The sequence below is a fragment of the Macrosteles quadrilineatus genome, unplaced genomic scaffold, assembly GCF_028750875.1.
Source record: "Macrosteles quadrilineatus isolate MER2022 unplaced genomic scaffold, UCM_ALF_1.0 Scaffold_1__1_contigs__length_201487025, whole genome shotgun sequence".
In the NCBI taxonomy this organism is placed as follows: domain Eukaryota; kingdom Metazoa; phylum Arthropoda; class Insecta; order Hemiptera; family Cicadellidae; genus Macrosteles; species Macrosteles quadrilineatus.
Window position 1 is genome coordinate 129,048,598 of NW_026542594.1, and position 24,985 is coordinate 129,073,582.

At 32.1% G+C, this 24,985-nt stretch overlaps 1 protein-coding gene across 1 annotated transcript in view; it reads left to right on the forward strand.

Moving 5' to 3' along the window:
• The first annotated feature begins 2,407 nt into the window (after nucleotides 1–2,407).
• The window catches only part of LOC128983110 (uncharacterized), a 28,425-nt gene continuing 5,847 nt past the window's right edge, over nucleotides 2,408–24,985 (forward strand). Inside the window, exon 1 of the mRNA XM_054402273.1 lies at nucleotides 2,408–2,443. The gene's annotated coding sequence lies outside the window, so the exon portion shown is untranslated. The remainder of the gene's footprint in view (nucleotides 2,444–24,985) is intronic.

Here is a 24,985-nt window from a genome sequence, read left to right on the forward strand (position 1 = left end):
TCTCACTTAATTACGTATTCTAGAACGTAGTAACAAGCCAAGAATCCCTTTACAACCTCTTGGGCCAAAATTATAGCTCAATACTCCACAATATTTACAAAATGAAATTTTTTAAGTACTTTGTAAATTCCGATGGATTTAAAATGAGAATCATAAAAAAAAATATGCTGGCACCACCCATAGCCACTTTGTGACAAAATGTCAGCACTGGGTGACATGCAGACTTTGTGGGACCACAGCCTTTCAGTGGAATTTCTCTTGGGTATGCGTATCACATGTCATGGGCTCATGAGAAACACAGGAGAAGATGGGTAGGCTTCAACACCATAGGATAAGCAAACTCCTACCCATTTCCAGACGGTCGCCTCCAATGATCTACGATTGGGCAAGAGGCAACCAAGATAGATTCCAGGAATGGTCACGGGTCATGTTCTTGGCTTCCTGAAACTGCACCTGCATCGCTTGAGGATTTATAATGAAGACACTGCGTGTAGGAAATTTAGACTGCAGATAATCATCTCGGACTGAACAGCTTTGAATGAGGTAAGGGGAATCACTCTTAGAACAATAATAAGCGATAACAGTAGACGCCTTCCTCAAAGGAGCTCATGGGTAAGATGCTGCAGTTCATCAAGCGATTCACGTTTGCCGGTTTGCCGTTGCACAAAACGCCCATCTGTGGCTGACGTGCACCAGTATAAGGTCCGCCCAGATTCAATCAATCAATCAAAGAAAAGTACTGATTCACTCAAGTATTACCAAACATCAGGTTCCTTAAAATTGACTTCGACTGAATCCAAATTGTTCTTCTATAAGGGTGTGTGTTTAATCCAAAGCCTCAAGTGACCTCAGCAATTAATTGAAGAGTTTCAATATTTTCAAAACAATTGTTGTTTTAATTAATGCTATTAATGCAGAAAACTAATTTAATTTTAAAAATATCTTACTTCTCTCTGCAAATGTCGTAGTCCGCCTGCATGTTTAAAAATAAAAAGTTCAATCTACAATTTCGTTTTATCGAATGCTCTCTTAGTAAATAGTTTGATTTATCATTGGAAATATTAGAGATAGTAAACATTTACGAATAAATTGTCTTAAAGTTAATTAACAGTAAATTGGTAACTAAATGTTTAATGCAATTTAAAGATTTTAACACACATGCATTTATGTATCGTAGTTGTGATCAGTATTCATTCTTCAAGCGAAGATCAACTTTTGATTCATACAAAGCATATGTACACTTTATGAAAGCGATTATGCTGTACTACATTCTAAAGCCATTTAAATAAAATAATCAATTAACCTATTACTGCATATTTGTTTGTGGTATTATTGTTACTACTAATGTCTAAAGAAAAGATTTCGAGAAAAAAAATATCTTAGAAATTTAGGTTTGTGCAAACACTACTGGTTTGGGCTCTATTAAGAGTCACAATCAATAACAGATCAAACTACAATCTTCAGGTTGTAAAATAAATCTCCGATGACACAAAATAATAAAACAAAACTACGAAAAAACATAAACTCCTTGTTAGTTCGATCAGGCCGGTCTACTACCTTAGCATTTACAATATACTAACAATAATTGCACACAATTAATTTATCTCATGGTAAATTTTCATACAATTCAGCGGAAGACACCAAATACTTTTTAATGTGGCTTTGCGATGCAAGATAAGTCTCCAAAACATGATTAAGTGTAAGATACAGGTATATTTCTGTCATATACACAAACTATTGACCATTTATATTGCTTTTTTGTTACTTTGCCAATAACTTTAAAGTATAAAGAATAAAAATGCCACTAAATCTTAAAAAATAATAGTCCTTTGGTATTATTAATCAATTGAATAGTAAAGCTCATAACAGTAAAATTTTTCATAAAATAAGATAATATTTTGTAGACTTCAGCATGGATATAGTTAACCGAACATAAACCGAAAATATACATGCAACACCCAAAGGTAAATAATCGACATGTAATACCCTAAAGTCAAAAATTCTACATGCAACACCCAAAGTCAATTAATGTAATTGGTGTAATTCCGGGGTTGGACGTGACATCCTATACATGATGTTAAAATATACAACTTAACGTTTAGATACCTCAAAATGAGTCCCAGTGCTCTCAGAACATCCTCTTAATCACATTTTTAAATTATAGGGGGTAACAACAATTCACTTATATCTCAAATTGATTTAATCTGAGTTGTTTACATTCTCGCATTTTCGGTTTCCCATTCTGTCATGTCCCTATGAAATATAAGCGAAATTTAAATAGATATTATAAAATGTGGAATGGGCTGGATGAATTGTTGTGGGTGGTTCGTAGGTGGGAGGGGCTTCAACCCCCCCAGAGATATATAGGTGTAAAATTTGACGTTGAGTTCTTAGTGTCCGGCGCGCCACCTCTGATATCACATTCTTTACACTCTGCTCTAAGGTACGTACCTACGTAACAACAATGATTTGTACAGCTCGACTACAAGTTATTGTTCTATCATTTATTCAAATTATCATTTACGAACAATCATTATCATGATCTTAGAACGAAGATTCGTGAAAATATCCAAAGCAATTTATTATAGAACTATCATTTGAGAGAGCGCAACAATGTATTGTTAAGGTAAAATATATTTCAACTGGCCTTTACTTTTCAATACTGAAATATTGATATATATTTTCATGTTAATTCTACAAAACAATTTAGTATAGAACCAGCATTTGATAGAGATCAACTTTACAGGCTGTAATAAAATTCGGAGAGTGATATGCACTCAATCATGCATACAAAAATAAGTCAAAAGTTACATTTATTTATCTAAATCATCCTTAAATTATCCACTTCTGATGTTTCTGTAAGTTTCACGTCAAAAGAACAACGTCTAAAGAAAACATTAACATAGAACTAGCATTTGGTAGAACGGTCCATGTATTATTACACAAACAATTATTTAAAATAACCTTTACCTATTCGCTACTGAAATGTTAGAAAATTGTCACGTAAATCTACCTAAGCATATCATGGAGTTTTTTTTTTATCAAGAGCAACTATATATTTTACAGTTTAATTTATTACAAATATTTTTGACTTTTCACTACTTAAAGATCTAAAAACATATTCTAAACAGCTTAGAAGACTCCAGTAATTGAAAGGGTACAATTATGTATTATTGCAGAATTATTTATTTGAATTACAAATTATAGTTTTCCTTCTAAAAGATATCTGGCAAGTTTCAAGTAAACAACTTAGAAGAAAACTAGCATTTGATAGAGCGCAACTATACATCATAAATATGATTTATTTTAATTATCATTAATATGTTTACTATTGAAATATTTATAGAATGTGTCATGCCAATCTATTAAAACAATTTAACATAATAGCAATCGACAGAGCACAGCTTAATGCTATAGACTATCGATTTGATTAAATGTTCATTTATTTTTTACTGCTAAAAATCTGATTTACAACTTAGGTTAATCTCTAACACAACTTATTTCACATTAATCTCAAAGCATACAACTAATAAAAAAACAACTCTTTTAGATTCTGGCTCTTTCATATTCGCAGCCCTTCTATTATAACATAGAATAAAGTTCACTCTTAAATTTCCGTTCTTACTTTAACACATCTAGATTAAGAATCTAAATTAAACATATTTACTAAATTTTAGTAGTACTAGTTGACTGGGCAAAACAACACAAAATCATAATACGATTATGATGTATTATACCATTTGGTTGTTGGTGAGAGTTAGAACATTGTCCAGTGTTTAAGTCTTTATCAGAAAAGTAACACTATTTCAAATAACAGGTCATTTAAATAAGTCTTTAGTATCTCGATTCCCGAAGTTTGCTATGCGTTGAAATATTTTTTTATGGATGATAAGTTGAACGTCTTCATAGCGTGTTAAAAATATACTATTTATAGCTAAATTAATAATTGACAATAAATTAATAGGTAATTTATAGCTATGTCATTATCAGGCTGTATATTATATAGGGTATAGGGTATATAATTTCCTCCCATTCGTTAACACTGGTTATTGTTCATTTTATATTTCTACTTTAACAATAATTGTAAAACTATAACATACCCACTATAGCGTCAGATGAATATATAATCTCAAGTAACGTATTTATATGTTATATTGATGATCGTTAAGTGCATGTACGCAAATAAATTGGCAACGCAGTGGTACGATAAGGAAATGAGAACAGAAATATCGATTTTGTAGATAAAATCGTTCATCATAATTGAAGTCGGGCTTACAGTCATTTGGCGATTTTCCAATCGTTTGTTGCCTAAAGAAAGCGGTCGCGATTGTGAATATACTCTTATTGTTTGGATTTATCAATTGTGAATCACTGCCACGCATAAGACCGCATATAAACTCAACGGTTTGAATTGTGTTGGTTTTTCAATTTCGATTTGCAACTAAGTTAAATATTCGAATATAAAATAACTAAAGTTACCCCAAAACATAAAGATTTTAAAAGAGGGAGTTAAGATTTCAATATGGTTACAGTACCTCTTTCACGAAGTATTCTTTTTGACATAACAAAGTCTAATTAATACAATTCATAAACATTCCATTATGAAGCTTCATTGGTTCATACACATGATTGGGTATATTGTGGAAGTGGAAGGATTTAGTATACGTTGCAAAACAGGAAAAAATATGTGCAATATTTGTGTTTTTGTGAATTATATTTTAGTAAATTACTTTTGTTTTACAACTTTTATGAAGTTTGGTGCAGCATTTGTATCATTCCAAATTTTTCAAGTAGAGTGGGTTCAGCCAGCCGCATGGAGGACCGCGAGTTCAAGATGGATTGGATGGTTAACCGATTGGCTAGTGCATTTCCCTAAACTATTTTCTCCATTTATATCCTTATTGATACAGTAAAAAAAAATATTGTGTCGATTATATGTATCCTATTGATGTTAAAATTCTGTTGCATCACATTCACTACATGATCACTAGACTGTCAAATCATATGAAATAATTTTGTTTCGATATCAGTTTCACAATTTTCTACGTACCTAGAACCACGTTATTGTAGTAATGACTTAAAAACATGTTTTGAGAATGCAGGCGGCTGCAACGAGAAACCTGTTCAGTAGTATTTACAATATTTTGTCAAAGAAATTCAAGCAAAGCATTATTGAATCACGTTCAATCTCAGGAGAAAATTACTTCCCTAAGATAATGCGTACAAAAACTACGGCAGAGGCTTCCCTCTTTGTTGCTTAAAACATATCAGCGTCATATACGAGTAATTAGTGTTGGTAATCGTGAACAAAGTATAAAAATAAAATTTATAAAATATGCTCCAGACACAAATGCTATTTATGATCCATCAAAATATGATTGAAAATTGTTGTATGAGCCCTTATGTTACATGTCTTCTTGTGTTTTAAAAGTTTTGTTTTAATATTTGTTTAACTATACTCCCGTATAAGTGGAGTTATAACTAGCATGGGAGTTGCATCACTTTTTTATTTTCTTTGCTCATGTGTGAACCTCAACCAAAAATTACCTGATTTCGAATCTAATTTTACCTAAACTATTATTAAAAACCTTCATTTAGTTGTATGTTTAGAAGATTATTGTGGACTTTTTTTAGTAAAACAGGAGGTTACGTATTTTTAGTGTCTAGAATCTGACTCTATTTTCAAGGTTGGAGGGACCTAAAAAGTTACAATATCGTTTACACTAACTGGATGTTGGTGACAAATGAATAATTACTCAAACCCACAAATGAATGTTTTAAGCTTTCAAATTAAAATCAAATAAAAGTGGATACAGTAACTATAGTGCCCAAATATAGCTGGCCTTAAATGCAGTTTTGGGCCTATGGGAAAAATTAAATTTGCTCCGTCATACTTTTTATCTTTTGTTCAGTGGAAGATAGTCAGATGTGTAGCTTTCCAAGTTATGTGGAATGTGTTTTGTATTTGCTATTTTGTTAAATCATTAAAAAAAACATTTCCTTGTTTAATTAATATAATTTTTTTAAGTAGTAATAGTAAATTATCGCTTGTGCTTCGGTATTATAAACGAAAGGTAAAGCGCGCGTTTGTAGAATTTCCCCTGATAAAAGAGGGACACAATTAACTATCATCAACGCCTTCTATGATTACCAGAAAACAACACATCAAAACAAATTTTAGATTTAACATAAAAAAACCAGCTGATTTGAACTAGCGGAATTCTTTAAGTATGTATGACTATAATTACCGCACTCCAAACTTGTTATTGACTATTATTCTAAGGTGAACATAAAACTAAGTGTAGTGTTAAACTTTTACCGTTTGCAAATGGGTGTTGACTTGGCTAACGGAAGTCAACTAATGGCTAGGGTGAGTCTATATGTGTTTATGCATTTTTACTGCCTATCCTTATTATCATGTGGACAGAGGTTATAGTGAAAATTATTTCAAACACAGTAATAACAAATACCCCCGCCGCAGCAAGCCTGCAGACTAAGCGAATTTCCATTTGCCTGATTTTATTTTCAATTAAATCTAATTCAATAACATAAGGTTTAACGAGTACCTAGGTTTCCTGCTACAGAGAGCATAACCAAATGGTGTTTTTAGTAATATATTAATAGCTTAATATAAAATAAATAAATTTGCCAGGTTTGATCAAAATATATCCATAAACAAGCAAATTACGACGGTTTACTTATTCTCCATAAGAATAACATGGGAATTTAAAATTTTAATTTTTTAATTTTCTCCGTAACCAATAACTGTAGAAAAACACTTCAATATACTAAATCATTTTGTTTTTTTAAGATCTTTAAAAATGGTTCAGAGACAAATTGGGAAATCTTCTGTTTTGAAAACAAGAAAACCAATTTTCACCCCATAAAAACCCTGTTCCCATGGTCCGATCTCGCTGGTTCACGAACTCGTTCGAATAAACGTTTATGTTAAGGTTTACACGTTTGTACCAAATTTAATCAAAATCTGATAATTTTCTCTCGAGTTATCGTGCTAACGGACACACACACACATTATGAATTTGAACGGATGGTGTTTTTGGCCTCAGGGGACATCAAAACGAAAAAGTAATTCGATCCCGGGTCCAGGTCTTACCACGAACTTAAATTCGCTAAAATTATGAAATGTTTTCTCAATAATGATAATACGTTAGAAAACATTGAACCTTCCCGAGTATTGTCGTACCTGTTTTGGTTTATATAATATGCCACATAACAAATTAAACGATTTCAATAGCTACTGATCCTTATGGAGTACTTCAGTACTTCGCTAAAATTGCATTATATAGTCAAACTATATTTTTTCAATAATTTGTGTTTACTCTTAAATAAATGCTTTGAATTAATGTAAAAATTAAAGCACTTTGACTTTTTGAATACATAAACTTCCTATGTTCGTATATTCTATTGTAAACTTATTGTTCAGAGAAGAAAGTACAATTTTTATTTTGTTGATCAATGTATCATTACAATTCAACCCCACCAACATAACAGCAAATATTCATGTACGTACAGCTTCTTAGTTTACTATAAAAGAAAAAAATATAATTAAAAAAAATTCAATTTTTGATTACGTAAAATGTACAAATCTCAGACGCTAAGTAATATAAGCGAGAGTTGAATGAATTAACACGAATCAAGTTTCTTACACAGCCAGGACATCTAAATGAGAAACATCGTATAAATTGCATTCCATAGAAAGTTAATTAGGTTAGAACAGCCCTGTCATTGAGGGACATTATCTACACACGAGATGGAGTTTCTCAACTTTGAACATTTGAACACTTGTTGAGGCTCTAGTTTCAGCTGTTCATAACCATAATTATTTGAAGATATTCATACAAAATATTTAAAAATTGATAAAAAAGGTTTCGTTTGCAACATGTAATTTTAAAAAGAAATGCTTCAATATAGAGTTGTAATTATAATTAATATGGTAACTAAGGAAAACTACTCTTTATTATATAACTTTTTCTAAACATTCAAATCAATTTTGTCTTTTAACACATTATCAAGTGAATGTATAATTTTTATATGGAAAATCTTAATGATTTGCTGAAAACGTAATACAAAATAAATTAAAACGGTTTGAATTCAAGCAAAATAATGTCAAAGGGCTGTACAGTCTTAAACAACTACTTTACCAAAAATTGTCAACTTTATAGGAACCAGTAAAACTGTTGTAAAACTATTTTTGAAAAAAAAAAAACAGACTACATATGGCCAATCAGAGAACGCCGGAAAACATACAAGAACGGTTTGATAGTTTGATTAAACTAATTTTACATTTACATCAACTACAGCTGTTTCAAACACAATAAACGAAGTCCAAATAGTGTTCACAACTGTATTTTTAAGCATTATAAAACGTTGATATTTTTCAGATGTTAGCATAAATAATTGTATATTACACCAATACGTTGCTTTACCAGGTTTGTGACACTGGAAAATCTTTGTTTTGCGTGCTCAAGAATTAAATTTGGTCAATGGAATAAGAAAATAAAAATCCAATTAGCTAAATTTTTAGTTCGCTATGTCGGCAAGTTTTTTGAGGTGGGTGTATTTTTTACATTACAGGAGTTTTTTTTAAGGTAACTATCACACCTTTGCCAACATTTCTATAAAAGCTCAACACAAGGGCGAACCACCTTCAATTTATTAGTCATTAAATATATATATTTATATACACCTAAAAGTATACCACACCATCATCTGAAGAGGACAATGTTAGTTATAGGACTAAAACTGTATTTGGATACGTTTTATCACCAAAACCATGTCAACAAGTATAATGATTATTACTCTACAAGCTGTCAGTGTCAAAGTACTTTTTAGGACACCCTATATTTAAGGTTCCTGAAATAACGATTGATACATCTATTGAATCCGGATTCTGGACAACATTTTGAGATCAAAGACAGAGCCCCTACTGGACATGTCTGTACATGTCCGTTGTATCGTCTTGTACGCTCTGATGCACAGAGATGTGCAATGAAACTGTAACCTCAGGTATTTATTATTTACAAACATTATTATACAAGCTTGAATCCGTATTATAGATACTAATTATGATTTATTCTGTAATAATATGCACAAATATAAAAGCTACTAAATAACAACCATCATGAACAGTGTTACCTGTGAATCATTGAAACTGGTTGAGTAGCTGAGTGGTTATAGTGCTCGCCTAGTAATCAAAAGGTCACCGGTTCGATCCTGAAAAAGTGTGTAGCTTTTTGATGGTTCGAAACTGGATCCAGCTGTTCCTCATCATTGGGCTTTAAATAAATTATCCTGGCTAATGAAACAGCTGATCTTAGTCAGTAACAAAACTACACAGATCATCACGCTTCATTCGACATCAATACTTCACACATATTTGGGTTAAAATACGCACCTAGGTAGCGTCCCCATCTAAAATGGTAATGATAATATATGATATAGTATAATCATTATACTTATTGATTTTTGTCAAAGAAAATTATTTTATCACACAATACTTGAACTTTGTACTAGTGTCAAACAAGAAAACATGTTTGCCATTAATTACATTTTAGTTTATTTTAGAATGTTTACAAAAAGTAGTTCATTGTCAATTTAACGGATTAACGGACAATCAAAAAAAATATTGAAAATTATTCTTATAAAAATCAAAATTTTACTACTCAAAGAGGTATATGGTTATACCTGGTTCCCACTGTATGAAGGCTTTTGAATGCTCTTGGATGAAGTAAAGGGGTTATATCCGGGAGGAACGGGTTCAAATCATGTAAGTCAATAACAGTTGTAGATATTTGATAATGTGATATACGAATGTGTGATTATTGGGAAAATAAGTTTCTCAAGAAGAACTTCCTCTTTAATGGCAGACCTTCTCTACAAAAACCGTACGATAATCTTTTCAGTTGCATGGCCAGGCATTGGACCTGCCCTATCAGCCCACTTGGGTTTAAGTATTATAGTTTAGAAATTTAAAGACGTTTTAAGAATGATAATATGGTATAAATAATTTTTACTATCAAATTAGAAAACAGCGATTCGTAATAAGGGTAGGGAAATTTACATGTTTAGAGGAAAATGAGGCTAAGTAGTAAAACTGGATTGAAAACCTGACTCGAAAAAAATACATATTTTGAAACAAATTTCTTTCCTAAACTCGATGATCAAATGTGGAAAATTTAATTATTTTATACTACACTGTTTATTACCTGAAGACGCAAACCTAAACACTCATTATATCCAATGTTATTTTAAAAAAAGAATAAATCTGACAAGTTTAGGAAAATGTTTGAGTAAAATTCCAATCAGACAGACGGAAATTCGCTTAGTCTGTAGGTTTGCTGCCATTAGCGTATTTGCTTTTCAGGTGCTCATTTACTAATTAGTTTTGATTTTGATAAAATATTATTTCATAATACAAATTTGACACAAGCCAATACAAATCAATGATATATTCAAAAATAACTATCTTGCTTCGCATGGTGGAGAACGAGCGGTCAGGAGCCAAAATATGACATTCAAATACACAATTCTGTTGTCATGTTAGTGATTACGAAACTATTGAACATTATAAAACATGTATTTTCCACTAATCTAAGTATTTCTTGTGTTTGAAGCATTCTCGATCATCCAAAAATACAAAGAAATTTACTAAATCAAGACATAACAGTTTTTACGATGAAGATGTTACCAAAAGACAAATATCCATTAGTGTCGGTAGTGTAGATAGAAGCACGTCTTCTCACTTCAAAAAATAATAAAACTTTCCCTTTACGAACTATTTCCAATTTATATTTATTGATGTCCATTCACGAATTAAGTTATTTTCAATCATGTAATTGTTGACCACAAAAGTTGGATTGGGTTGAAAACGGCTTAAATAGAATGATAATGCACAAGAAAAGCTTTAAGAATGCTAAAAGCTCTTAACCTAAGGACCTTTTCAGAAGTAATATGTGTGATACACATGTGTGGTTAATATTTTCAATGATTACGAAGCTTGTTAAATTAGTCAATTGTATCTGAATAAACTGTTTTGATTTGGTTTACTATAGAGTTAAACTACAGTTCGCTTTAAGATGTTTATAGTAAAATTATGACTTGAATTCGAATTAATATAATGTCGTATATCTCTCAAAATGTAGAAGTAAATTTTCCATGTTAACTAGCAGATAAAAATGCTAACACATTACTATAAAATTTTCAAGAAAAAGTAAAGTATTTAAATACTTCAATCTTAGGTACAATGGTTTATTTGAATTTTATGGCATAAAAAGGTTTTCATCACAGTAACAGCCTAAACATGCTCAAATTTTAATGCATACGATTTTTAGTCAAATACTGTATAAGTAAGTTTAGAGAATTCCATAAATGTAAGTTAAAATTACATCATTGTAACAAATTAAAACAGAAAAAGCACATGTTAAGTATGAACAAAATTGTAAGGCTTTTGGTTTTTGAAACACACAGTAAACAAAATAGACTGTCAAATAAAAATTGACAAGACTTTTCGGGGTATTTTTATACCTTAAATTGTAAATATCACGACATTTTAATGTTTAAAGTAATAAACAATTTGATTTTCTCATACAGTGTTTAAGATTTCCATATTTAAGAGCCTACCGTTTGCAAATAATGCTACATTTTCGACATTATGCAGAAATTTAACACATATAGGTTATTTAGTAAGTAGTCTAAAGGTTCAATATGCAAGATTTAGTATGCACGGCATAAATGAAATACTGTATTCAACTACTTACAGCCTATTGAAATCGGGCTATTTAAAATGAAATAAACTACTGAAGTGACCAAATTACTAAATGTGCAGCAATGTTAAATGAGTGAATTATTTGTTGCCACCCGGTATCATAGCAAATACAGAGAGGATGAAACTGCTGTGATAGGACGCACTTCTAATTTTAGAACACAGGTGATTTGATCAACCTTAATATTGCATCTGGTTGTCAAATATAGTTACTCCATATCGTTTACAGATGCTTTTGTCATGTACAAATGTATTGTGAGGAGGAATACAATTTGCCACATTTTATCCATGGGATGAAAACAACAGTTTTAAAACATTACACATTTATTTGAAGAAACACAACATGACAAATGAAATTTGACCCTTATGTCACAAAAGATTCAGCCAATATACTGTATGGAAATAGGGATTATGGCAATTCTTACAATTATTGTTATAACCTTTCCTTAGTTCACCTAAAAAAACTCAGGATACTGTGAATGGAATTTCTAAACCTCAAGGCCAATTCAATCCAGCGATTGCGTCATTATCCAATTTTTAGGGTTGCCACCACAGTGGGATGATAAAATTCATGCAGAATTCATGGTTTTCATTGGTAGTTTACAAAAAATTCATGGTCGATGCGCTTATACAATTTCAACACAATTGAGTTTTGCTGATTTCATAAACTATGCTGACATTAAAGAGGCAGTTTCTTTGTGTGTTACTTTTGAATAACCTTTCATACTTAATATACAAATTATTAGAGTGATTTATAAACATTCAAAACAAAGTTGACAACAAAACTGGTCCAGCTCATATTCTATATGAGATATTGGAGAAGAATTGTAAAATATATTAAGTCTAGGTCTAAATCAGTCTTTCCACCGGAATAAAACAAAAATCCCTCACCCAGCCAAAAAAGTCCTGTTTCATCCAGTTTAATCCCCCTACATAATTGTCATAAAATGTGCGTTCTGGTTTATCTTATTCCACAACGTACGGTTTTATATGGTGGTTTTATCCAAAAAGCTAAAAAAATCAGGCGTCAGAGTCGGAAATTCGGTTCTATTGCGCACCCCGTTTAAATTCCGTGCATGGTCTAAAACTTCTGTTTTTGTGATTGAAGTCCCCATACCCCTTTTTCATACGCAGGGGTTGGCCTACTAATGATTTTTCGAACCATATACAGTCCTCGGGAAGTCTCAGCTGACATCAGCATCTTTGAATGACTTTGAATGAAATAAGCAATTGTTTCTGACCGTGGAACATGTTAAATAATCATCTCCACGCAGTATTTTCATGGTTTTCGTTTCTACAAACTGTTTTTAAATATGAAATATTTTTTATTTGGAAAATTTAATGGTAGGCCTACTGGTTGAATAATTGTTCCTGATTTTGAAAATTCATGGTCCATTTGAGAAATCCATGCATAATCCATGCCTTTTTTCATGGTCACAAGAATTCATGCATAATTCAAGCTTTTCAAGGTTTTCATGGCTGGTGGCAACCCTAAACAGTGGTTTTGGCTTTTATAAATACAGAATGAATATATTTAGGATTTTAATTTCCAGACAACCGGTAAATATGGTTTGGTCAATTTTAGCTTTGTATATGTTTAGATTATTTTAAAGATTAAGTAAATACAGGAAAGGATTTACTTTGGCAAAGAACGATGATGAACGAGCCCGGAGGACGTTTGACACCGGTTGGGCTTTATTTATTGAGCTACTTTATCGCAAACCCCGTTGCGATATGATTATATAGTATTTATAGCGAATTTCCCTACAGGGAAGTAGCGATTATCATAGTCTTCATGGTCTAGTTCTGAGACCTTCGTTTTTCTGCGCACAATATTATTGTACAATAATAACTGTTGAGAACACTTCAAGATTGTGATAGAATTAGGACCAATTAATGCTTACCAACATAGGTCAGATCATGAAAGGGAATTTCGGGATTGTTTTGCATTACAAAAGTGGCCTTTGGGATTTACCATTGGCTATAGTTATCTGGTAGATTGATACTATGGTTCAACCAAAATTTAAAAGTCATAATTATTTTTTCAACAATTAATTTAGTTGTAGTGGGAAAACAATTTAGTGCTGTTCATTATTATTCCAGGCGTATTATTTCCCGAGATAGTTAAATTGGTAAATACAATGATGTCTCCTATGTTTTCCTTAAGAAAAATTAAATGATCAAGCTGGAGTGCTTGTGTTTGGACAGGTTAGCCTCAATGTTTTTCAAAGCACTAATGTTGAATTATTGAGCTCTAACCTTAATAAAATTGTCAAATACGGCCCATATATACATACATATTTAGTGATCTGTATGACAATGAGTAATGGTATTTAAGTTGCTAAAGATAGTACGGTTGGTAATATCAATTGAATGATTACTAAAGTCGGGACCACATATGTTTGCAGTTGAGGGAGGAGCCTATTTACCATACCATATGGTTTGAATGGACCAATGAGAACGGTGCAGTGTTGCCAAATCTAATTATACCAGCTGATTTGAAAATATTGCTTTGTGTATTTTAATTAGTGTTGTCATTGGCGATGTGGCAACGTCGCACTAGCCTTGTCTTGTGATTGGCTGCCACCAACTGCAAATTTATGTGGTCCCGACAATTATAACATATGCAAGAAGGAGCAGTCACGACCTATGAACAAATTTATGTTACGTTTAATGTAAATGGAACCTGATCTCTAATTTCTAATTCTAATTTTAGACTCTAAATTCTAGATTCTTTTTTAACTCTAATTTCTAATTTTAAAAACCCTGATAGATGATAGACACTCGCCGTACTATAATAGCCAGGTTTGGTGTGTCAAAGGCCCACGGACAGAGAATGGTGTTTTATAGTTATGTTGTCCCACGCAGAGGGAACTTTTAGCATGAATATGCTAAAACAGACGCGATCGTTAGGTGATTAGCCTACTGAGGCTATTCTAGGACCAGGGTCCTCTACAGCCGACAAGCAGCTAAGGCAATAAAATGTGCTTTACAGGGTGTCCACAAAAGATCAGTACAATTTCATACATTAGCTATACATTTCAACACACGATGTTCTACCTTTGTTGTATCGGCTACATGCTAAAGTTTAGTATTACTCATATTTTTTGCCAAAGTTTGTTCATCCGAATAAATATTGTGACCTCAAATAGAAAATTTTGCCAGCAGATTTAATGGACGAGTTGGCATACTGGCTTCCTAGTTTTTCGATATCACTCTGTGTTTTCTCCTTATTGGGTGAATAAAGGATTTTGTCTACTCGTCAAAAACATCTCAGATAATGAACTAAGAGGGAAAATTATGAATGCCTTTCTCCAGGATTCCAAATAACACCATTTTCATTTAAATTCATGTAAAAAATCGGTTGTTTGCATTTTGTCTCGATTTGAGAAAAATGCTGTCGTAATTTTCTTCTTTAATTAATCAACTGAGGTGTTTTGTCTGGTAGGCTATGTACCTTATTTACTATATAATAAGGGTAAACTCTATCATAAGGGGTGACGTCAGGAAAAGAAGGAAGTTTGTTTGTTTGCCATCCTCGACTATTTTATCTGCTAGTCAAAAATGTAAACTTAAGGTCACAATATATATTCAGATGAGTAAAGTGGCCAACAATTGGGTGTAAAACTAAACTACTGTGATGTGTGGCCGAAACAACTAACACAGGGAGAGAGAGCATCGTACGTTAAAAAATAATAATATGGCTTAGGTATGAAATTGTACTTATCTTTTGTGGACACCCTGTATTACGAGTAGAGTATGTAAATTATGGCAATGACAATCCAAGATTCAAATTATTTACCAATTTTTCTTATACCATAGTAGGCTTGAGAATATAAAATATTTTCTTTGTTATTTATGAAGTAGATTTGGGTACGCATTGAACATGTTGTTTTTATTAAGTGTACATTACCTTTAATTGTTAACCTTTATGTATAAAGTTGAGGGATTTGGAGTGGTAATTTGGAAGTGGTATTCCATTCAATGTACTTGACAACAATGATCAAGAAGGCATATTTTTCTCTATTAGTTACGAATTAGTTTCTAGTTGGAGTACAGTTTTACGTGTCTTCACAAAAACATACACGTCACAGTAAATTGACGAATTTTCATTAAAAGTGACAACGGTTGATACTAGTTTTTTTTTTATTTAAGGTACAATTGTAAATACATATTCTGAAGCTCTATATTAAATATGAGATGATCATGTCATTTCGTACATCTTTTCACAATTAAAATGGCATCGCCTGTGTGTGGAACACTACAAACAAATCCAGGTGAGGAACCCCAATACAATACAAGATTAACCAGTCAGTAAAGGCTTGATTACTCGGAACGTATTTAAAACCAATCGTGGCGAAATTACAAACTATAGTATACTAACTATAGTAAGAAACTAGCTAGGGGTACTCTGAAAAATCGCCACCACAAAAAATATCATCGTGATCAAAATACCAATCGGTGGTTGTTTTAAAAAATTATTAAATCGTGTAGGAATAACATAATACAGTGATAGTACAATACAATTGAACAATGTGAGAAAGAAATTCGAGAAAATTGTAATTTGCATTAAAAAACAGCACCACGACTATGTACCATAATAATGAAAAAATCAATAAAACTTACAGAAAACATTAAAAAAATTGTGTAACTTGTAAACGGATGATGCATAAAAGGATGGTGCACTGATAACCTAAAGTTTGTATTTAAAATTGACCCGACAAACAATTCACACTGGTTATTCGAACAATTATAAAAATAAGGCTTTATCTTCCAGTAAAAAATAAATCCTACACAGTTACTAAAGTGGATTAACAAATTTGACTTTGTACTTTTTGTAGTGTAAGATGTTAAATAAACTCGTCAATATTACTTTAGAAAGATAACTAGTAAGAACATCAAACACAACTAAGAAGATAAACAAAAACGTAAGTAGACATTGTACTTTGTATGGTGTTAGTTGTCAAGTATCCTTGTCAGGATGGAACAGGTGTAGTGGGGAAAAGAGTTAACAAATGACCCATTAGTAGATGGACGCTAGCCATTGATTGATAGGGCATTCCACCGCCCACAGCGAGCTAAAGGTCCGCTTCCTACTGTCTTTGTATTCAAATTTAAAATTTTAAAATTATTTTAATTTTATATGTAGTATAAAATGACATTGTGACAGTTAATCTACCAATAATTTATTCGTGTTTTAAATTATTAAATCTATGTGCACGATTATGCAACGTTTTACGAGTCTCGATATGAAATATATTTGTTTGTGGCTACATGTACGTAACTGGCGGGACCAACCCCCTTCATATGTTTACGAGAATAAAAGCGAATTTCCATTTGCTTGATTGGATTTTCACTGAAATCTTAATGAATGAATGAATGAATATATAGTTTATTCCAAAAAACATTGGCTACAAACAGTGATTATAAAATCAAATACTTATGACACTAAAAATACGTACAAGTTTTAACGAGCCAAAATATTCAACAATAAACAAAGGAACTAGCAGACATAGGCAGTGCTACCTGTGCGTCTGCTAAGTCTACTTAATTAACACGAGGTTTAACGAGTACCTAGGTTTGCTGCTACAGGGAGGTTGGTAAAGTATGTTTTTTAGTAAAATATTAATACCTTAGTAAAAAAATCCAAGTTTGAACACAATGTATCCATAAACAATCAAACTACAACCTGGGGCCTGTTTCATAATAAACTACAAACTAATATTATTAGTAAATCAGCTGATTGCCCAATGCAAATATATTAGAAATTACAAATTACAAGTGACGGCTTGTAACTTGTAGTTTATTATGAAACGGGCCCCTGTTTACTTGTTCTCCATAATAATAGCATAGGAAATTTTGATTAACCGTTTTTAGAATTTTCTCCTTAACCAATAACCGTACAAAAACACTTTAATATACAAAATTATTTGTTTTTTAAGGTCTTCAAAGTGGTCTAGAGAGAAATTGAAAAAAATATGTTTTTAGGGTCAAAAACGAGAAAACCCAATTTCTACCCCATAAAACCCCGTTCCCATGGTTCAATCATGCTGGTTCGCGTATTCATATACAGTACATGAATTTAAACGGGTAGTGTTTTTGACATATAGGGACATCAAAACGAAAAAGTAAATCGATCCCGGGTCTAGGTAACATGAGACCTGTCCTGTGTCTAGGTACCATGATACCTGTGTGTGTGTCCGAAATCGAAATATATATAACTTGATTTATACATTTGTTAGAGTCAATTTTCTATCAAAACATTTTTTAACACTACGACCTATCATAGTCCCTGGGGGGGGGGGATCGGCTAGGTAGTGACATCGAGGGAAGTCTACCTCGATGGGTAGTGATGGATGAATTAAGGAACGTGACCTTGGTGTTAGGATTTGAACTAGCTCACTTGACAGTGACGGGTCTCTTTGGAGACTTACGGATAACCCTCCTATATTCTAGTGTATTTCTTACGTACAAGATATAAACGCGTCCTTCTGGTTGTATTAAAATTTCCATACTTTAATGTCCTGCCTACTGGTATACATTACTAAACTTTACAAAGCATAATCATCATTAGGGATATATTTTATTATCGATTGTATGATTGCATTATTTCCAGTGTTCGTATATTATGTTGGAACATATGGTTGCATTCATGTTTTTAAGTATAATACGAGTATTTATGGTGTAGAGTATATGATTACTGCTGTATTACTTCATTCTAGTAGTCCAGCACAGGTGGAAATAGGGGTTCTTAGGGTTGAAAAAATACTATTCCATTTTGGTTTGGAGAAGTATCCCTTCTCTATATAAATCCAAATTGTCACATATCGGGATAGGTTTTCCTATGCTTCAGTTTTGTATTCACATTAGGCCAGTGCCTTGAACTATCTCTTTTCTCAAGAAGTTTAGATAAAAAATTTTGTAATGGGGTTTTGTAAGGTTGAATCTAGGATTTTCCTATCCACATTTTTCCATGAAATCTAGATGAGATAAAAGACCAGCTTAAAGGGATTTCAGGAAACATGTCTCTTTATCGATTTGCTGATAATGTTAGTCATCCATCTAACCACATGGAATACACGCTGTAGCTCGTAATGGAGGATACGCAGAACGTATAAACAAAAACAATCTAAAGAATTCCAAAATCAATTTAAATGCTCTTTGTTTCAGCTTCTATTAACACTTTTTAATTCCATGTCACCATCACGTATGTTACCACCAAAACAAAGTAATTAATCCATTAAAATGGAATAACATATGAGGATCGGATATGTTTAAAAAATTCTCCAATGGTCAGAACGGTCACAAATTTAAAGAAAATTTTCAAATAAAAGCAATGTAACAATTGTATTTGATATACACCTTGTCCCAAAAAGAATGGATCAAATCTAAAGCTGTTGAATGGATCAAATCATACGAGTTACCAAGGATCGTAAAAAAGTGAACTATGGCTAATTTTAAAGCTGGCACATCTTTAAGTTTTTTAGTACCTTTCAACAGTCAGCTGTTCAATTATTGTTAGAGCGTTTATAGAGACGAAATCTGTGGTGTGATTGTTTTTGCCAGGGGTTTGAGAAAGATCGAGTGTATCTATCGCCCGCCGATCTCAAACAAAGTTGAACTTAAAGCAAAAATAAGGGAAACTTTGGAAAAATATCTAATAAAATGCGCCACAATTTGTGGTCAGAGCTGGAACACCGAATTGACTTTCTTCGAGCAAATTATGGAGAACATGTAGAGGTTAGGCGGTGAAACCATGTGAATATAATATAAATTTACCTTTTATCTTTAATAAGAAAGTGTTAATGCCAGTTTACTTTTGATACATTCTTCATTTATGGAACACCCGGCATATTTATATTCAATCACTACCCAATACCATAGAACTATTTGATACCCCGAAGGCTTTGATGTTGGCACAATGCAATAAAATTTGAAGGAAAACAATTTTCTTTTTGATTACGATTTATGCCACCCTATTATCATCAAAGCATTATGAGTACAACATCTCTAAAAAAGATATTTTTTCTTAGTTTATTAAAAATGTTTCAATATATTGTATACCTCAAAAACTGTACTAACAATAACAATAACTTAATAGGTTGTAATAGTGGTTTGTTTACGCAACGATCGCGTAAAGATAGTGTTAACGACACGAGTAGAAATTTAATACTATTTACGCGAGTTGCGTACACTACTTAACCTATGACAGTTTTTTAATTACTAACAATCATTACTCATAACTTCTAAGAGAGGTTATGTTTTCGTTTATAAACTCTCATTGCCACTGGCAGTGATGCAACGATTGTAAAAAAACACAAATTGCACCACTCATTAACAATTAAATTAATTGGTCTTAACACCTGATTAGTTGAAGTTCGGACCATTACAATTTTAATTCTTTTCTCTCAATCATTGAACCTCATTGGTCTGTTACTCGTGTGGTTAAGTAAAAAAACAATGCTATTAAGTGAATCTTCTGACTTAATTATAATTTAACTGAATTCTAAGAACTGAACTAAAACGGCTAGTTAAAAAAGGTCAATGTATTTAGCATATCCATAACACAATCCAACAGCTTAAATAAAGCCTTTATTTACATACAAATATTTATTTATACAGGAAAAACGGAACCACGTCACCCTTTCATCAGCTAAACCTGGCTATTTTCACCCCGATTGGAGATTTTTAATACAATACAGTTAATCAAAAAAATCTTCGTATAAAACATTAATAGTAGCCTCGGATATGTTATAAACATAAAGAGATCAAATAATCATTAAAGTGACAATGTAATTGTTTAATTTGACAGTTTAAAAACAACAAAACATGTTGAGCGCTCTGCTACCGGTGCCATGTGCCATGTTACATGCTTGCACACGGGTATTCGGTCTCACATTACTGTATCGAGTTATGTTTTACAAGCATAAATAGCATTCACAGAAAAAATGTGTAACTCAACTTTGAAGGCCCTGGATGACCTGAACTGAGTTTAGCAAAAGATTTAAGTGATTTTTATTAGTATCATAGAGAATTTTCAAACAGCTACTTTGGTGATTATTATTGGGGGGGAAATATATGTACAAAATTAATCATTCAGTGAATTTGAACTAGGAACAAAATTGACGTCATGATTAGTGCTGGAATATCCGTAGTGCCTACAAAATCTGCTTTGAATTTTCCCATATGAATTAAATATTCAAATTAAAGTTTTTGTAAGGTTTTCTGAGATCTTATTTAACAATGTATCTGCGATATTCGCCTATAGGGCAGAACTTATTGGAATCAAAGAAAAAAGATAATACAAAACATTTACACTACATGAATCTAAATTCATTAACATGGATTAATTATAACATGCATTGATATCAATTCAACATAAATCATGATACCCTTTGTTCTGACATAAATGTATCTTGTGAGGTCGAAATTCCGGGTATTACGAAAAGCGTGCCTCACAAATAAATTTTCTCGGATAAAACAGTCTAAGCGCGGGTAATTTCGTCCGGGGGTTTTATAAACAACTCGTAGATTTTAAATCATAATTTTCTTTAGAAAATAACATTTTCTTGTAAAGTTAAATAAAACATTCCAAAAATAAACCCTTATAATCTTAATGAGGTGTAACCCTCCCCTTACTTAACCGTATAACCCTTATAATCGTCATTTAAAGAAATGTTCACCCACCAAAAACATATATTCCAATAGTATTAGAATAAATCAAAATATTATTAAATTAGGTTGCGTTTTATCAAGAGATGTAACAGATTAGTAAAACCACTCTAAGAAACCCCTTTTATTGTACACAACTAGTTTGTTACTTTCGTATAACGATTATGAATAAGCTTCTTTAAGGTTTCAAGATTCTTTTAAATGTGCTCTTATTAAAATGAATATTCGTATGAAACCTGCATACTTACCAAATTTGCATTTGCTTAGTTAGATTTATACGTAGAAAAATATTTTGTTAAACATGTCAGATTCATTCCCCATATAAATAACATTATGTTTAACGAGTACAGTACTTATTTTCTGCAACAGAAAAGGAAAACTTGCTTTTTTAAATTGTTAATAGTATAATATGAAATGTGAAATGGATAGATTTGCCGAATGTATCCATAAACAAACTATAACAGTTATTTTTCTCCATAAGAGTAATATGTCATTTTTAAAAATTCAGTTTTCGGGAATTTTCTCCTTAACCTTTAATCGTACAGAAAACTTTAGTATACAAAATCACCGTATACATGTATACAAATTTTTACGAGAAGTGTTCTTGACCTCCCAGGACATCAAAAGGGAAAAGTAAATCGGTCCTGAGTCTTACCATGAGACCCACGGTAATAACTACTTCTCTATGGCGGAAGTTCACTAAAACGCAGACAAATTACACCTAACAGTCCACCTGAGGTTACATTGGCTGGAAAATTGCAGATTGTTTCCTTACAATTGTTGACAATGTGTTAAGAAATATGTTAACAGGCCATCTACACCGCACGTGACACCAGAGCCCGGACATAAATTGTTTCTCTTAAATATTCCTTCGTGGGTTGCGGATTGTCTCATCAACATTTAAATAAGGATCGCTTTAAGGTGACAAGGAATTGTAAAGCGATTAGAATTGGGGTTAGACATACAGTTAACAATTTGTTTGCATTATAAGTATAAGGGAGTGGCGGATTGTTTATAGTGATCATTTCACAATAAAAAAAATCACTGGTCCGATCCTGATAAAAAACTTACCTACGACCTTTTTTAAACTAGAGGTTTCAGTTCAGTTCTTAGAATTAAAAAGATTCACTTAGCAGCATTTTACTCATAACAACACGGGTAACGGACCAATGAGGTTCAAGGATTGAGAGAAAATGAGCAATCAATGTAATGGTAATATTGGCTACAATTTTGGATAGAGAAAAGATAGCAAAATCTGTATGTCACCATTCTTTAAGTTTTTGTAAACACTTCAAAATGAGGTATCACTTGAAGGGGGTTTACATTTATCATTTTTTGTTTCCCCCAAATCCCGCATTTTGGGGGGACGCTATACATTTTAAAAGTCACAAAATGAAACTTCCTACCAAGGCTGCATGACCTCCCAAAGGATAACTCTGTAATATTTAACTAGGAACAAATTAGAGGGGGGGGGAAATAGCTTTTTCACACAATAAAGTTAATGTACAAGTAGACGTCATTAAACTTATGACGGGCTACCATTTTGGATAGAGAAGAGATAGCGGACTCCGGCTTCACCATTCTTCAAGTTTTTGGAAACACTTCAAAATAAGGTGTCACTTGAAGGGTGTAAATTTAAAAAGTTTGAGTTGCCTCCAAAATCCCTTATTTTTGGGGGACACTCAAAACTTTCAAAATCATAAAATGAAACTTCCTGCTAATGGTGCACGACCACCAAAAGGATATCTCTGTATAATTACTTAGAACAATTTTAAATGGGGGTCTTCGACTTGTTATTCACCTTGTATAACTAATATGAAAAGTTAACAATACAATGTAATTGGTTGTAAAATTCTTTTATCGTGATAAATCGTGTTTAATGTTCAAAATTTTAAATAGTAGTGAACAGGTTAGTTAAATCAAAGCTAGGACACTATGATGTAGTATAGAATAAGTAAAATATAAATTATATTTTTAACTAAAGAAATGAATTAGAGAATTCAATTTGAACAACTATTAATCGTTATTATTAAATTATAACAGTTGAAATCCTATTTTAATTATTTTCATGTATTGGTTGAAGATTAAAGACCAGTGTAGTTCACTATAAGAGGAAGCACACCGGTATCTACAATCACTTTTTAACACGAGAAAAAAAATTGTTGAACAAAGTAACTTATTCCATGAATCATATTTCTCATTATTTTATCATGTTATATTTTTAAACTATCATAACTAAAATCCTGGCTTAAAATTGCACTAAACGAACATATTAGCTAAATTGAGGCTTCCGACAACGAAATGGTTTTTATTTGTCAACATAATTTTCTATCAACACAGTTTCATCTCCACTTACAATTCAAACTAATTCACATAAGGAATAGGTAGCCAAATTACCATATCGAATTAAAAAATATTTATATTCATAGGTTGTAAGGGATTTTATTTTCAGCTATTCATAAAAGTGCATTTACATCTGTTGGAAAAGCAATCTTTGGTGTAAACATCGTCATGTAATTGGTAACATTCCAATAGACGGATTATCTAACGGCAAAGTCAATAGCCAAGTCTTACCTCAAACTTAAAACTCGTTTACGCTGTTAAGTGCGCTATGTTGTGGTTGAAACTGTCAATTGAACAATGTCCAGAATGAAAAATGTCCTTAACGTAATAAAGTGGGAGAGTATACCGCCTTTCCCCTTACTGGAATGCAATATCTTAACTGTTATAAAAACAGAAAAGGATATCTAAAACTTTATGGGCTTTGTAAGATGAAAACGATATGAAATTGGTATTTACAGCTAAACATAATACTTTAAGAGATTATCTCTACAAAGTGTTTCCTTATAATGGCGCCATAATAAACTCAAAGTCGTGGAGATTATTGCTTTTGGTTACACGTAATATTAACGCAAATAGTTGTTGTAGTGTATTGATATTAAATCGACCATAGGCCTAATTTGGTAATACAGTTTTTACCTACGCTCGTTTTTGAAACTAGCCCAGTTCAGTTCTTAGAATTGAAAAGATTCACTTAAAAGCATTGTTTTTACTTAACAGCATTGTTTTACATTACAACACGAGAAAATGTACCAAATGAGGTTCAAGGATTGAGAGAAAAGAAGTAAAATTGCAATGCTTCGAACTTCAACTAATCAGCTGTTCAGACTAATTTAATTGTTAATGAGTGGTGTAATTTTTGGTGGTTGGTCAAATGAGCTGTTGCATCACTGTCACTGTCAGTGGCAATGAGAGGTTATAAACGAAAACGTAACCTCTCTTGGAAGTTATGAGTTGCGCATTTGTTAGTAATTAAAAAACGGTCGTAGGTAAAGTAGTGTAAGCAACTCGCGTAAATAGTCTTAACCTTTAACGATACTTGTAGAAGTTTTAAGGAACTCGCCAAGGAATGTACCTTAAATTTCTACTCGTGTGATTAACACTATCTTTACGCGATCGTTGCGCAAACTAACTACTATAACTGGGTTTAATTCAGACTCAGTTGTGGTTTTTATTTCTGAACATGATAGA